This window comes from Pongo pygmaeus, chromosome Y (genome assembly GCF_028885625.2).
Source record: "Pongo pygmaeus isolate AG05252 chromosome Y, NHGRI_mPonPyg2-v2.0_pri, whole genome shotgun sequence".
In the NCBI taxonomy this organism is placed as follows: Eukaryota; Metazoa; Chordata; class Mammalia; order Primates; family Hominidae; genus Pongo; species Pongo pygmaeus.
The window spans coordinates 40,770,702-40,788,563 of NC_072397.2; the positions used below are offsets into that span (position 1 = coordinate 40,770,702).

Consider the following 17,862-nt stretch of genomic DNA (forward strand, 5'->3'; position numbering starts at 1 on the left):
TTTTCCTTCTAGTTTCTTAGATACAATGAGATGTTGCTTATTTGGTATGTTTTTTTTTTTAATGTATGCATTTATTGTTGTAATTTTCCATCATAATTCTGCTTCACTGCACACCATAGGTATAGGTATGTTGAGTTTCCTCTATTATTTGCCTCAAGATATTTATGAATTTTTCTTTTCATTTTTCATTTCATCAATTCATTATTCAGGACAATGTTTTAAAAATGCCATGTAGGCTGGGGGGTGGTGGGTCATGCCTGTAATCTCAGCACTTTGGGAGGCCGAGTTGGGCAGATCATGAGGTCAGGAGATCGTGACCACCTTGACTAACATGGTGAAATTCAATCTCTACTAAAAATATGAAAAATTAGCTGGGCGTGGTGGCAAGTGCCTTTTGTGCTAGCTACTTGGGAGACTGGAGAAGGACTATGGCGTGAACCTGGGAGGCAGAGCTTGCAATGAGCCTAGATTGTGCCACTGCACTGCATCCTGGGCAACAAAGCGAGACTCTGTCTCAAAAAAAAAAAAAATGTTCATTATTTGCGATTTTTTTTTTTTAAGATTTCTCTTCTTACTGATTTTTGGTTTGCTACCATGACGGTCTGAAAAAATACTCACTATATTTTTAGCCATTTTAATTTGTTAAGACTTGTTTTATGGCCTTGCATATGGTCTATCTTACAGAATCCTCTAGGCGTGTTACAGCAAAATATACATTCGGCTTCTACACGATGAAAAGTTCTGTATATGTCTGTGGGTTCATTTAGCTAAAACTACAATTCAAGTCTGGCATTTTCTTATTAATTTTCTGCCGAGTTTGTCTGTTCCTTGTTTTAATTGAGGTACTGAAATTTCCTACAACTATTTTATTGCCATTTTTCTCTTCATTTCTATTTATATTTGCTTTAAATATTTAGGTGCTCCAATGTTGAGTGCAGATTTATATATATAACTGTTATAACCTTTTGATGAATTGGTTGCTTTATTATTAAATGATGACCTTCTTGGTCTTATGACAGGTTTTGAATTGAAATCTCTTTTATAGATAGGAGTATAGCCACTCCAAATTTTTTATTACCATTTGCATAGCAGTATCTTCTTCAATTCCTTCACTTTCAGCCCATGTTTGTCCTTAAAGATTAAGTGGGTCTCATAGGTAACATGTTGTTGAATTCCATTTTTAAAATCCATTTGGTCACTCCACAACTTTTAATTGCATAATTTAATTCATTTGCATTCAAGATAATTATTGATAAGTTCTTACTACTGTTATCTTGTTAGTTGTTTCTGATTGAGTCATACATCATTTTTTCCTTTCTTCCTCCCATGTCTGCTTTTAAATGTTTAGCATTTAAATAATTTCAGTCGTGATAAGCTTTGATTGCTTTGTTTTTATCATTAGTGTTGCTGCTGTAGTTTTTGATGGTCTTCAAAGGCTCAGAGAAAACATCTTATACTTAATTATCAACTAGCTTAAGCTGACAACTTTTGTCATATAAAAACTATAGACATTTACCCTCTGTTCCAATTATGTTTTTGATGTCACAATTTATGTCTTTTAATACAGTGTCTTCCTTAAAATCCTATTGGTGACAAGTCTTTTGCTGAATGATTTCAAGCTCCTCCTTTTTTTGTTTATTTTCCCTTAGTGCTTTTAGAATTTTCTTTATTTCTCAACCTTTGAGAGTTTGATTCTTTTTTTGGCAGCACTTTTATTTTTTCTTACACAGTGATGTGTTGCTGAGTCCTAACGTTCTCATATAACAGTAGAAACAAAAATTTGTTATCATGTCTTTAAAGAATCTAGAATATCATACAAAAAAACTTACATAAATTAAAAGGATGAATACATTTACAGGTGTAAATGCAAACTGCTTTCAACTCAAGGCAAGTGACAGCCCACGGTGTTCTGGCAAAAAACATCAGCTAAGAAAGGAAACTGGGTCCTATGGCTTGGGCTTTTCAACCGTGACAGAGAGGCAGGACAGAAGCAACTAAGTCAGGAGTCCTTGCTAGCCGCTAGAGAAATCCCAGAACACTCAGCCCTGATACATTAATACCCTGCACAGATCAGAGACTGCTGACCATGCAGACTCACCAAGCCACAGGCTTGTCTTCCACAAGCACGTTCTTACCTCAGTCATGAAGTGACCAAGCCACGTGCACTAAAGTTTGAGCTCAAAGATATGTACACAGTATTAAACAAATACCAAGGGGAACAACTAACTTGAATACAAGGTCAAAATCAGCAACAAGTTCTATGATCCAGTGCTGATGATATCAGATACAAGCTTCAAAGACAATTTCTTCTCAAAGGCTTATTCCAGTTTCATGAGGCTAGCATGAGGTGTATGCATTTGCTAAGGGCAAATTTATACTTCTTCTGTATTAACCTATGCAGCAAATGCTACACATCTGCTCAGTCCATTTAGAAGCATTTGTGGTGGACGATGGAGGGTCCCAACTCATCATACTCCTGCTTGCTAATCCACATCTGCTGGAAGGTGGACAGTGAGGCCACGTTGGAGCCACCAATCCAAACTGAGTACTTGTGCTCTGGTGGTGCAATGATCTTAATCCTCATATTGCTGGGCACCAGGGCAGTGATCTCCTTCTGCATTCTGTCAGCAATGCCTGGGTACACGGTGGTGCTGCCAGATAGTACCATGTTGGCATACAGGTCTTTGCAGAGGTCCACGTCACACTTCATGATGGAGTTGAAGGTGGTCTCGCAGATGTTGCAAGATTCCATGCCCAGAAAGGAAGGCTGGAACAGCACCTCTGGACACTGGAACCACTCATTGTCAATGGTGATGACCTGACCATTGAGCAGTTCATAGCTTTTCTCCAGAGAAGAGGAGAATGTGGCAGTGGCCATCTCCTGCTTGAAGTTCAGGGAGATCTAGCATAGCTTCTCCTTGATGTCGTGCATGATTTCCCACTTGGGTGTGGTGGTGAAGCTGTAGCCTAGCTTGTTGAGGATCTTCATGAAGTTCTCAGTCAAGTCCCAGCCAACCAGATCCAGATGCAGGATGGCATGAGGAAGGGATTAGATCTCCCAGAAGGGCACCGTGTTGGTGACCCTGTGTCCAGAGTCCATGAAAATGCCAGTGATACACCCAAAGTCATAGAGGGACGGCTCATCTCGGATGGCCGCATACATGGCTGGGGTGTTGAAGGTCTGAAACATAATCTGAGTCATCTTCTCTCTGTTCGCCTTGGGATTCAGGGGTTACTTGGTTAGCAGCACTGGCTGCTCCTCTGGGGCCCCATGCAGCTCATTGTAGAAGTGGTGCCAGATCTTCTCCATGTTGTCCCAGTTGGTGACGATGTCATGCTTGATGGAGTACTTCAGGGTCAGGATGCTGCGTTTCCTCTGGGCTTCCTTGCCCACTTAGGAGTCCTTCTGGCCCATGTCCACCATCACGCTCTGGTGTCAGGGGCAACCCACAATGGAGGGAAACATGGCTCGGGGAATGCTGTCCCTAGCAAAGCCAATTTTGCACATGCCAGAGCCATTGTCAATGACCAGCATGGCGATCACTTCTTCTATTGCAATGGGCGGAGGAGTGGGATAGTGGAGCCACAGAAGAACAAGGTGAGGGAGCTGGCAGTGGTGACTGGGAGCGAGAGTTTGATTCTTGTTTGTTGTGGGATAGTTTTATGCAGTGTTAATCTTTTTTGTAGTTTCCGATCTTTCTGAACCTATATATTTATATTTCTCTCAAATTTTTGAAAGTTGTTATTATTCATTTGAATATGCTGTATATAACTTCCTTTTGCTGAACTCTTTCATGAATATTGCTAAATCTTAGATTTTCTTATTTAAGGTAATTCTGTATATCTGGTAAATGTTCTTCATTCTTTTTGATTGTTTTTCTGTTTTGTTCTTTGTGAATTTCTTAATAACCTCTGTTAATTTACTTTTCTTTTCTTTTTTCTTTTTCTTTTTTTTTCTTTTTTTTTTTTTTTTAGACAAAGCCTCTCTGTGTTGCCCAGGCTGGAGTTCAATGACACCACATTGACTCCCTGAAAAATCAAGGTTTCACCATGATATCCAGACTGGTCTTGAACTGCTAACCTCAAGTGATCAACCCATTTCAGCCTCCCAAAGTGCTGTGATTACAGGCCTGAGCCTGCACACCTGGCCCTAATAACTCATTTTACAGCTCACTGATTCTTTATTCTGTTTGATCTATTCTGCTGTTGAAAGCTTTCTGAATTTTAAACTTCAACCCGTATATTTCTCAGTTCTGGGACTTTTTTTATTTTTAAATAATTTCAGTCCATTTCTAAAAATTTCTTTCAGAAGTGTATCAGTTCCTTTTCTGTGTTGTTTTAGAGATCTGAGTTTCCTGAAAACTGATACCTTGAATTCTTGATCCAATAAACACTGATAGCCATCTCATTAATTGGCATTGGTCAACGGTTTATGTTTTGTCCATTTAGGGAGGTTATAATTTCCTGTTTGGTATTATTTCTTGTAGTTGTACATCTATATCTCTTTATTGAAGGAGTAGTTATTTACTTTATTGTTTTCTCTGTCTTATTTTGCATTTTGAGCTTTCTTTAAGACATAAGTATTGTGGGGTATTGTTTGCTTGATTTTGGCTAGGTCAGTGCCTCTGTTTTGGCAGTAGATGATGCCTTAAGCCCAGGTTTATCACGGCTCTAACAAACTTTGAAACACTGCCAGTCTCCTATCTGAGAGATTTTGAAAGGGATATCCTAAGAGTGTGGGAAGGCTCTATATAGGTTTGTGATCAAGGAAATTATGCACTATACCTCCTACCTTATGGTAATGCTGTACAGGCACTCAGGGTTGACATCTCCTGTGACTGAGATATCCAGGCTGGAGATGGTAGTCCTGCCTTTCTACTTCATGCCTGGTTGTCCTCAGGTTTTTTTTTTTTTTTTTCTCTTTTCAGCACTCACAGGGCTTCCTTGGGTGAAGACAAGAATAAGTCTCCTGCCAGGGAATCCACAGTAATGGGGAATCTGTCCATCCACTTCAACTTTATTTTGTTCTGTGTAGTAACTAAGAGTCGGAGGAGTTTTTTTTTTTTCTTTTTTCTTTTTTTAATGTGAATACAGATGAGTATTTTATTTTATTTTATTTTATTTTTTTATTTTATTTTATTATACTTTAAGTTTTAGGGTACATGTGCACAACATGCAGGTTAGTTACGTATGTATACATGTGCCATGCTGGTGTGCTGCACACATTAACTCATCATTTAGCAATAGGTATATCTCCTAATGCTATCCCTCCCCACTCCCTCCACCCCACAACTGTCCCCAGAGTGTGATGTTCCCCTTCCTGTGTCCATGTGTTCTCATTGTTCAATTCCCACCTATGAGTGAGAACATGTGGTGTTTAGTTTTTTGTCCTTGCTATAGTTTGCTGAGAATAATGATTTCCAATTTCATCCATGTCCCTACAAAGGACATGAACTCATCATTTTTTATGGCTGCATAGTATTCCATGGTGTATATGTGCCACATTTTCTTAATCCAGTCTATCATTGTTGGACAATTGGGTTGGTTCCAATTATTTGCTATTGTGAAAAGTGCTGCAATAAACATTCATGTGTGCATGTGTCTTTATAGCTGCCCACCAACAGTGTAAAAGTGTTCCTATTTCTCCACATCCTCTCCAGCACCTGTTGTTTCCTGATATTTTAATGATCACCATTCTAACTGGTGTGAGATGGTATCTCATTGTGGTTTTGATTTGCATTTCTTTGATGGCCAGTGGTGATGAGCATTTTTTCATGTGTTTTTTGGCTGCATAAATGTCTTCTTTTGAGAAGTGTCTGTTCATGTCCTTCACCCACTTTTTGATGGGGTTGTTTGTTTTTTTCTTGTAAATTTGTCTGAGTTCTTCGTAGATTCTGGATATTAGCCCTTTGTCAGATGAGTAGGTTGCAAAAACTTTCTCCCATTTTGTAGGTTGCCTGTTCACTCTGAGGGTAGTTTCTTTTGCTGTGCAGAAGCTCTTTAGTTTAATTAGATCCCATTTGTCAATTTTGGCTTTTGTTGCCATTGCTTTTGGTGTTTTAGATATGAAGTCCTTATCCATGCCTATGTCCTGAATGGTAATGCCTGGGTTTTTCTCTAGAGTTTTTATGATTTTAGGTCTAACGTTTAAGTCTTTAGTCCATCTTGAATTAATTTTTGTATAAGGTGTAAGGAACGGATCCAGTTTCAGCTTTCTACATATGGCTAGCCAGTTTTCCCAGCACCATTTATTAAATAGGGAATCCTTTCCCCATTGCTTGTTTTTCTCAGGTTTGTCAAAAATCAGATAGTTGTAGATATGTGGCATTATTTCTGAGGGCTCTGTTTTGGTCCATTGATGTATATCTCTGTTTTGGTACCAGTACCATGCTGTTTTTGTTACTGTAGCCTTGTAGTATAGTTTGAAGTCAGGTAGCATGATGCCTCCAGCTTTGTTCTTTTGGCTTAGGATTGACTTGGTGATTCGGGCTCTTTTTTGATTCCACATGAACCTTAAAGTAGATTTTTCCAATTCTGTGAAGAAAGTCATTGGTAGTTTGATGGAGATGGCATCAAATCAATAAATTATCTTGGGCAGTGTGGCCATTTTCATGATATTGACTCTTCCTACCCATGAGTATGGGATATTCTTCCATTTGTTTGTATCCTCTTTTATTTTATTGAGCAGTGGTTTGTAGTTCTCCTTGAAGAGGTCCTTCACGTCCCCTGTAAGTTGGATTCCTAGGTATTTTATTCTCTTTGAAGTAATTGTGAAAGGGAGTTCACTGATGATTTGGCTCTCTGTTTGTTATTGGTGTATGAGAATGCTTGTGATTTTTATACATTGATTTTGTATCCTGAGACTTTGCTGAAATTGCTTATCAGCTTGAGGAGATTTTGGGCTGAGACAATGGGGTTTTGTAGATATACAATCATGTCATCTGCAAAAAGGGACAATTTGACTTCCTTTTTTTCCTAATTGAATACTCTTTATTTCCTTCTCCTGCCTAATTGCCCTGACCAGAACTTCCAACACTGTGTTGAATAGGAGTGGTGAGATTGGGCTTCCCTGTCTTGTGCCAGTTTTCAAAAGGAATGCTTTCCATGTTTGCCCATTCAGTATGATATTGGCTGTGGGTTTGTCATAGATGGCTCTTATTATTTTCAGATACGTCCCGTCAATACCTAATTTACTGAGAGTTTTCAGCATGAAGTGTTGTTGAATTTTGTCAAAGGCCTTTTCTGCATCTATTTAGATAATCATGTGGTTTTTGCCTTTTATTCTGTTTATATGCTTGATTACATTTATTGATTTGCATATACTGAACAAGCCTTGCATCCCGGAGATGAAGCCCACTTGATCATGGTGGATAAGCTTTTTGATGTGCTGCTGGATTTGGTTTGCCAGTATTTTATTGAGGATTTTTGTATCAATATTCATCAAGGTTATTGGTCTAAAATTCTCTTTTTTGGTTGTGTCTCTGCTCAGCTTTAGTATCAGGATGATAACAGCAGATATTGGTGAACTGCAAATGCTGCTGTCTGATTGTTCCTCTAGAAGTTTTGTCTCAGAGGAGTACTTGGCCATGTGAGGTGTCAGTCTGCCCCTACTGGGGGGTGCCTCCCTGTTAGACTGCTTGGGGTTAGAGGTCAGGGACTCACTTGAGGAGACAGTCTGCCCATTCTCAGATCTCCAGCTGCGTGCAGGGAGAACCACTGCTCTCTTCAAAGCTGTCAGACAGGGACATTTAAGTCTGCAGAGGTTACTGCTGTATTTTTGTTTGTCTGTGCCATGCCCCCAGAGGTGGAGCCTAGAGAGGCAGGCAGGTCTCCTTGAGCTGTGTTGAACTCCACCCTGTTCGAGCTTCCTGACTGCTTTCTTTACCTTAGCCAGCCTGGGCAATGGCGTGCGACCCTTCCCTAGCTTCGCTGCCACCTTGCAGTTTGATCTCAGACTGCTGTGCTAGCAATCAGGGAGACTCCATGGGCATAGGACCCTCTGAGCAAGGTGTGGGATATAATCTCCTGGTGCACTGTTTTTTAAGCCCATCAGAAAAGCGCAATATTAGGGTGGGAGTGAACCGATTTTCCAGGTGCCAGCTGTCACCCCTTTCTTTGACAAGGAAAGGGAACTCCCTGACCCCTTGCACTTCCTGAGTAAGGCAATGCCTTGCCTTGCCTTGGCTCGTGCACAGTGGGCTGCACCCACTGCCTTGCACCCACTGTCTGGCACTCCCTAGTGAGATGAACCCGGTAACTCATATCGAAATGCAGAAATCACCCTTCTTCTGTGTCACTCATGCTGGGAGATGTAGAGCGGAATCTTTCCTTATTCGGCCATCTTGCCTACCAAACTTTTTTCTTTTTTTTCACACTTGGTTGTCAGCAGAATAGGGGACAAGTGTCATGAATATAAAAGGTCAAATTTTTTACACTTTGCCTGGTTTCTTCACTTCTCTGTCACCCTAGGAGCAGCCTCATTCTCAATTTTGATCTCTGCTTTATTGATGGTGATAATCTCAGCACTGTATACTCAGTTTTTCTGTGGGTGTTCTTTGGGGGTTAGGCTTGGAGGCAATTGATGGCAGCTTCCTTTACTATGCCATATTTTTTATAAAAGTACTCTACTCTAGTTTAAACTTTTTCTGCTTCTTTTTGTATACATTTATGTTATAAATTTTACATTTCTTCTTTTTTATCTATATGTTTACACATATATATTTCTCAAAATTGATTTAGTGCATTTCAAAAGCTTTAGTATGTTTTAATTTTCCTTTTATTTGTGAAAATTATTTAATTCCTTGCAGATTCTTCAGTTAACCATAGGTTGTTGAAGAGTGTGTTTATTAGTTTCCAAACAATATGTATTTTTTCAGTTTTTAGAAAATGAGACTCAGTCAGGTGTGGTGGTCATGCTTATAATCCCAGCACTTTGACAGGCTGAAGTGGGTTTATCACCTGAGGTCAGGAGTTTGAGACTAGCCTCCTCAATACAGTGAAACTCCCTCTCCACTAAAACTGCAAAAATTAGCCTAGCATGGTGGTGTGTGCCTGTAGTCCCAGCTACTTGGGAGTATGAGGCAGGAGAATTGCTTGAACATGAAAGGTTTTGGTGAGTCGAGATCACACCACTGAATTCCAGCCTGGGTGACAGAGTGAAACTCCAACTTATTTATTTATTTTGTAAAGAAAGAAAGAAAAAAAGAAATAAAGAAAAAAAAGAAAATGGGTCTCTAGTTTTATTCCATTGTGGTTGGAGAAAGCATTATGTGTGATTTCAATAATATTAGATATAATTACACTTGCTTTGTGGACTACCATAAAGTCTATTCTGAAGATAGCTCAGAGAATAACACATAAGCAGTTTAGAAGAATGTGTAGTCAGCTTGTGGACTGTTTTGTATATGTCTGAGAGACTTATTTAGTTTATACTGCTTTTCAAGACCTTTTTTTTTCTTATTGAACTTGGATGTGGTCGCTTCACTCATTATTGAAAGTGGGCTGTTGAAATCTCCAACTATTATTATTATTGCAGAACTGTCTAGCTCCACAAATCTATTTGTTTTTGTTTCACATATTCTGAGGATCTGTTATTAGGTATATATGTAAGTGATATATCTTCTTGATTAGTTAAACAATTTTGATATTTATCTAGTAATTCCACCTCTATTTTGGTTACAGTTTGAGTTATTTTTTCCCTCACTTTTAAAACATTTAAAAAGTTATTCTGCCAGTCTTTGACATTTAACTGGAGTTTATTTGGACTGAAATTAATTGCTGACAAGAATTTAATTTCCTATTTTTGTCCTTTTTTTCTACAAGTTTTGTTGTTGTTATATTTCATTCCTCCAAAACTGCTCATATTTACATTTGTTTTTCTGGGGTACAATTCTGACTCCTTCATTTCTCTTCAGTATATTGAACAGTTATTTTCCTATTGGCCATTAATGGCACTATAATTAATATCTGAAATTTATAATAATACAGTGTGAATTACAATAACTGAGTATTGACATACACAAATCATTTTCCTATATTGCTCTCCCTACCTTTCTACTTTTTTTGTCAAAAATTGTTTGTCATACAATATGTAGTAACAACACAGATATGTAATTATTGTTTTATTCTTTGTCATTTCTTCATTTTATTATTGAATTTTATTTTACTTCATTGAGACAGGGTTTCAGTCACATAGGCTAAACATGGTTCACTACAGCCTTGAGCTCCTGGGCGTAAGGGATCCTTCCACCTCAGCCCCTCATGTACCTGTGACAGAAGTGTATGCCACCACAGCAGGCTAATATTGTTGATTTTCTGTAGAGACAGGGTCACGTTTTTTTGCCTTGACTGGTCTCAAACTCCTGGGCTCAAGGAAATCCTCATCTTTGGTTGGGATTACAGTTGTGAGATACTGTGCCTTTCCTCTTGTCATTTAAATCCAGTAGAAAAATACAGTTACAGAAACCCCATATACAATAATATTGGCTTTTCTATTTCCTGGTGTAATTACTTTATTGATATTCTTTATTTCATTTCTTGATTTGCACATGAGGTACGGGTTTACTTTCACTCCTTATATGTTTTTATCATGTTTGGTAAGGCTGATCTAGTAGTAATGTACTCTCTTTAATTCTGTTTGCTTGGCAATGTCTTACTTGCTCATAAATTTAAATTTTGGTTTGGACAGATATTGAGTTTATGATTGACTTAATTTTGTTTATTTCAGCACTTTGAAGATCTCATCACAGTGACATTTCCTTAAAGTTCTCTATTTATTTGTCTTCTGTCAATTTCAGTGCATGTGTTTCAGTGTGGATGTCCTTGAGTTTATTCTTCCTGGAGAATTTTTTTTTTCTTTGGAGATACTTGGATGAGTAGATTTCCATCTATCAACACATTTGTGAAGTTTCAGCCACTGTTTATTCAAATATTCTTTTCCTTCACCTCATATTTCTCTTTTATCAGTGGAACTCCCATTATGAATATGTTGATATTCTTGATGGAATCCCATGGCAACCTTAGTTTTGTTCATTATTCTTGCTTCTCTTTTTGTTTCATACACTGAATAATATCAAACAATCTATCTTCAAGTTGCCTCATTATGCTTTTTGCATGCTCACACAAGCAATTCAATCTTTCTAGTTACAGATTATTGATTTCATTTTTTAAATAATGTATGTGTATTTATTGGTATTTTCAATTTTGAATCACTGTTCTACTGGGTTCCCTTAGGTCTTTGAGAACATTAAAATGAAGAGAATTGAAAGATTTCCCTAGTTAGTACCATGCCTGGGCTTTCTGAAATAGTTTCTTTTAATCATGTTTTCTTTGAATGTGCTTTTTTGCATTTATCTTTGAATGGCTTTTATTTTATTGTTGAACTTTGAACACTTTGGATATTATTCAGCATATTTAGATAAAAAATTCTTGACCTCCACAATTGCTTAGTTTGTGGGTTGTGTACTTGTTTAAAACTCTTTAAAGCTAGTTTTGTAGTCTGTGTTCTTTGTCATGTATGGCCACTTAACCTGTTTTCTCTCATATTTTTGTTCATATCTTTTCCTTGACACATTAAAAAAAAATCTAAGGAAGGAAAAGAAAAAGAGGAAAAGAAAGAGAAGAAAAACTGTCCAGAATTTGCATATGGACTCTTTCAGGAACTCTAGTGTTTAGTACAAAGTCAGGAAAAAGTTAAAAGTTTTGGGGTCTTCTCCATGCATGCATCCAAAAATGGGCATACTTCTATCCTTCTAAATATACCAGTAGGAGTCTGGGTGCGGTGGTTCATATCTGTAATCCCACCAATTTAGAAGGCTTAGGAGAACAAATCACTTGAGCCCAGAATTATGAGACCAGCCTTGACATCATGACAAGATCTCTTCTGTATAAAAGAATACAAAAATAAGCTAGTTTTGGAGGCCCATGCCTGTACTGTGAAATGCTGAGGGGGAAGGATTGGTGGAGTCCAGAGAGGTGAGATGCTCAGGAGGCTAAGTTGGCAAGATCATTTGAACCCAAGGAGGTTGCCGCTGCAGAAGGCCATGATCATGCCACAGGATTCCAATGTGGGCCACAGGGCAAGTTATGTGACTATTTAAAACCAAATCCAATATAAACAGCAATAAACTGTGAGAATTTTTCAAAGGTGATTTTCCTCATCAATTTTCTTTACCAGACTCTTATTTCTAGGCGTTTTGTTTGTGTACTGCTTGACCTGACTCTTATTCCTTGCTACTAGTGGCCCCGACTAGTATATTTCCTTTCCACAAATGTCTCCTGGGAGTCAACTTATGCCCCCAAGAAAGCTCTGAGGTGGGCTAAAGAAAAGCTTCTGAGCTAATATTCTCCAAGGGATCCTCAGACATTTTAAATCACACAACCACAATTATTTGAGATAAGCTCCATATTTCCACACGTGCATCAAAATCTGCATCTAGAATCTAATCTTCCTCACAGTTGTCATGAAGCCAAGGAGTTGGTGATGATGGTCAGTTAAAATGCCACATATTGTCTTGCCCAAACTTAGAGGTCAGGTCTTTCTTCATTAAACACACCCCTGAGTTATGTTATTAGATTCCAGAGCTCCAAAAATCAAGTCTGATGTTGTTTTCTCTTCCTTATAGATCTTCACTTTTAACTCAATTAACTTTAATGACAGCTTAAAATAGAAACTTGGTTAAATCTACCTTGCTTTTTAATGTTCAGAGAGGTTTTTCTCAAGATGTAGTCTCACTTTCTCACCCAGGCCAGAGGGAAGTGGTGCAATTTTGGATCCCTGCAGCCTCTTCCAGGTTCAAGGGATTCTCTTGTCTCAGCTTCCTGAGTAACTGGGGTTACAGGCATGCACCCTCATGCCTAAATAATGTTCTTATTTTTAGTAGAGTAGGGGTTTCACCATGTTGGCCAGGCTCATCTCAAACTCTTGCAATGAAGTCATCCACCTCCCTCAGCCTCCCAAAGAGCTGGGACTACAGTCATGGAGCCATCCTGTCCAGACAGTTTTGTAAGATTTTATTTGACACTGCTTCCATCATTATCATGAAAGCCATTCTGTCTTTCATGCCGTAAGAAATGTTTAAGAATATATGTTTCTGTTAGCAACTTTTAAATGATATGATTTTACTATTTTCCAAATTATTAAGAGTTCAGTTACTTCATTTCACAACAGTATGGTAGTTGTTATAAATAATTAAGTTCCATCTTGGGCCAGTTTAATCTCACAGTCCCTAACTAAAGTATTTGAGTGTAAAAATTAACTCTCTAAATAGACAATATAATGTGCAGCTCATATATTATTATTACATTAGTGTTGTTTTATATAATTAAATGTAAGGGTGATATTTTAGGACACTATCCTATTCATCTTGTAGAGTCATACCCTCCTAAGAAGGCAGAATTACACTTGGTAGATGTAGGCATATCAATATAGATTTCAAAAGACACTCTTCAGATTTCACTGGGAAATGAAAACTGAAATGTTACAACTGTTCTGGAAATATGACCCTAACCAGTAAGGAGAAGGCTTGTGACCTCTATGATAAAAGGAATGATAAATAATGAATTACTTGAGATATTTCCACATTTGTTTCCCGTATTGTGTTTTGAATAATAAAAAATGTAAATGACAACTCTAATAATATATTTAAATAAAAAAACATTTAAATACATTTTAAATTTTAAACATTTATATTTATTTATATGAATTAAATAGTGAGCACACATTTCTTTATTCATATAACAGGCTCTCAAGTATAGAGAAGAATATGTCAAGTTCACACCTCTAAGGGTCTTATAGCTAGGTTGGATAGAAATGGAAGGAGTGAGTGAGAAGATAGCATAAGCTTATCTGCAAGTCAACTAAAATATTGTTTCATAAATATTATATAGACTTAGTATTCAAAAATGTAATACTGAAATTACAAAGTTGTATTATTTATTATAATATTAAACACTTAGAGAGACATTCTTATATCTCAAAATTCTAGCTTAAAATGGTGGATATAATAGTAAATAACACTGAAATGGCCCCTCACTTCATAAAGTAACAGTTAATAGTAAAGCAGAAAGGAACAAGAACAGAAAAGAAAAGAGATGTGTTTCATTCGTTGAAAAGTAGAATAATTCTAGACCCTCAATGAAAAATAAATTGATCAGGGTAACACAGAAGAAGGAAGTAAATTAAGATGTTAATACTATCATTTTGGGAACAGTAAATGATGACCTCACCTTTAATGCATAAACAGCAACAAGAAAAAAAATTGTAGGCAGTAGATAATAGATAAAATATTGGTATAGATAAAATATGAAAGAGATGAGGGAAAATAAGTGTATTTGGAATATCCCCAGTTTTTATGTTATATAGGTGATGCACTTTTGGAAAAAAAATAACAGAAGAGAGAGGCATATAGAAAGTGTAAAGAAGTTCAGGGGAAGTTTTAAATTTGGCTGTCTTAGTCTTGGGGCACTCGTAAGAAAAAAAAAAAACAATGTATAGAAATTCAGAGATCATATCACTGGTTGAATTCCTTAGAACCACAGATTTAAAACTGAAGAGGCTTTTTTCTCAAAACAACCTCAATAAAAAGCCAGGTGTGATGGTGTGCAACTGTAGTCTCAGCTACTGAGGAGACCAATGCAGGAAAATTGCTTGAGCCCAGCAATTTGAGGCTGTAGTGAGTCAAGGTCTCATTACTGCACTCCAGACTCGGTAACAGGACACTTTCTTAAAAAAGAAAAGGAAAGAAAAAGGGAAGGGAAAAGGGAAAGGAGAAAGGGAAGTAGAAAGAGGTATTCTGTGTAGTTACATTAGTGGTCTAACGAACAGACATCTATGAGATAAAATGAAACAAAACACACTGACAACTAAATAGAGAAATCAGATGAAAGTTGAGTCATGTAATCCAAAGCAAAATAGTATTTCAAGAATGATGGTGTGACTCAGTTTTACAAATACACATGACTGAGTGATATGCAAAAGACAAGTGATACATGGGATTTAGTGACAAGTAGAAGATATGATTCTAAAAACAGGGTAAATTCCTTAAGAAAGGAGAGTTAAGAAAAATAAAATTAAACCTTGTCAGGGCCAACTCTTTCCATGAGTCTTCCTATCACAGGATCTAAATAAATGAGTTGACAGTGGCATATCTAGGACTAAGACAAGCAGGATGTAGATCTAGTAAAGAAAATGATCAAGCCTGGTTTGGTGGCTCACACCTGTAATTGCAGCACTTTGGGAGGCTGAGGGGGTGGATCATTTGAGGTCAGTTTGAGACCAGCCTTGGCAACACAGTGAAACACCATCACAATTAAAAATTCTAAAACTAGCCAAGCGTGGTAGTGCATGCCTATAATATCAGATACTCAGGAGGCTGAGGCCGGAGAATCACCTGAATCCAAGAGGCCAAGGTTGCATTGAACCAAGGTTGTGCCAGAGACCTTCTCTCAAAAAAATTAAACTAAACTAAAATAAAAAGAAATGATCCTGCAGGTAGAATGAAGAAGTAATGGTACAAGGAGACAATAAATAATAAGCAAATCAGTGTTTTAAGAAGCTGGGAAATTCAAAGCAAAGGCAAAGAGGGTCATAACAAGGAGCAGTAAAAAGTACACACAAATCTATACAAGTTTTTTTTTTGGTGGTGATTTCTTAGGAGAAAGAAACACAAAAGAAAGTGTGAAAAAGAAATTTGTCACCATTGCTTTGGTAGAAAGGAAAAAAGGAGAAACACCAACCACAACAAAATAATGTAAATTATACAATGTTAAGCTTTAGTGTTCTTCGTCCCTTCCCATGGTTATTGTTTCCTCAAGAAATAACAGAAGCCAAATATTCAAAATAGAAGAAAACTTTAGCATATATTACTATCTATATATATTAAGCCAAGTTTATTTTAACTGTCATTCTTTTAAAATTTGTATTTTAGATGAAGAAATATAAATATTTATGGGACACAAAGTGATTTTATAATGCATGTATATATTGCAAAATAATTATATTGGGTTATTTACCATATCCATTACCTCACATACATACCATTTCTTTCTTTGTGGTAAGAATATGTAAATTCTAATTTTTAAACAATCTGCATTTTTGAGATAGAGTTTTGCTCCTGTTGCCCAGACTTGAGTGCACTGGTGCAAACTCAGTTCATTTCAACTGCCACCTCCGGAGTTCAAGTTATTGTCTTGCCTCAGCCATTTGAGTAGCTGGGGTGAGAAGTGCATGCAACCAAACCTGGCTAATTCTTATATTTTCAGTAGAGACAGTGTTTCATCGTGTTGGCCAGGCTGGTCTGGAACTCCTGACCTCTAATGATCCTCCCTCTATGGCCACTCAAAGTGCTGGGATTTCAGACATGAGCCACCATGCCTGACCTTCTTTTATTAAACAATTTTGAAGTTGACATTTATTAACTGTGATCACCATTCGGTGCAAAGGATCACCAGAACTTCTTCCTGTCTCACTGAAATTTGTTGTCATTTGATGAACACCTCCCCTTTCTCTATCCACTCCCATCACCACCACACACTCCAATCTCTGACTACTTTTTGTGTGTTTGTAGAAAGAGTCAGGGCCTTGCTGCATTGCCCAGGCTGAAGTACAGTGACACAACTATGGCTCACTGTGGCCTCAAACTTCTGACCTCAAGTTATCCAATCACCTCATCCTCCCATAGTGCTGGAGTGACAGGCATGAGCCACCACATCTGTCATATTCACAGTTTGAATGAGTTCAACTTTTTTAGATTTTACATATAATTGTGATCATTGTATACTTGTCTTTCTATGCCTCTCTTATTACACTGAGCAAAATATCTTCCAATTCCATTCATTTGATCACAAATAAATAAAATATCTTTCTCCTTTTTTTAAGGCTGTATAGTATATCTCCTTCTGTATATGTGCCACATTTTATCTGTTGCTGCATTGATGAGCACTTGGGTTGTTACCGTATCTTGGCTGTTATGAATAATGCTGAGATGAATACAGAAGTGCAGATATCTCATTGACATGCTAATTTTATATCCTTTGAGTACATATTTGGAAGTAGAGTAACTGGATTATGTGGTAATTCTTATTTTTAATTTAATTGTATTTTTGAAAACTCAATTCTATGACCCCAAAAGCACAGACTACAAAAGCACAACAAAAAACAATTGGATCACATTACATCAAACTGAAGTGTTTCTGCACCACAGAGGGAAAAGTGTGAAAAGAAAATGTTCACTGATAATCTATATGCTATATTACAAACACTTATGAAATTAAAGGTATAAGTTCCAAAAATGTACTAGGTGAAAAATGTATTATGGTTATTTTTTCTGCTTAGTTTTTGGAGCCAGATGGAGTTTGGATTTTGTTTTGTTTAATAAGTTGTACAATTATATTTAAGAAAACAAAAATTATTAATGCATAGTCACATTAGAAAAGTCAATTTTATTTGAAACTACTTCTAAGATTTTGTTGTTTATAATTTTTTATGAGTATCTTTATAAAGTCACACTCACCCTCTTTTCTCTTTCTTCTGTGAAAGTATATATGGATATAGCATACTCATTTATTGAAAATATCTAACCCTTCTCCATGAGTGATAGTAATTCCTCAGCTGCTTACATTTATTATTTTAATGGAATTTTCTCCAGATGCTTACACTATATCACAGTGCTTCTGGATGATTTTCAGTATCTCCTGGCAATACTTTGACTGACCACATTGGTTGCAAATACTGACAGAAGAGGAGCATAAAGCCAATGGCTACTATGTAGGTTATGATGAGCTACACAGCAGTTATTTAGTCGCAAGACTTCAGTAAAGTGTTTCCTCCAGAGTATCTAAATATCACTATTATTATCACATTTT

At 37.1% G+C, this 17,862-nt stretch overlaps 1 pseudogene; it reads right to left on the reverse strand.

Moving 5' to 3' along the window:
• Positions 1-2,428: 2,428 nt before the first annotated feature.
• LOC129025847 (actin, cytoplasmic 2-like) lies at positions 2,429-3,553 on the reverse strand (annotated as a pseudogene).
• Between the last annotated feature and the right edge of the window lie 14,309 nt (positions 3,554-17,862).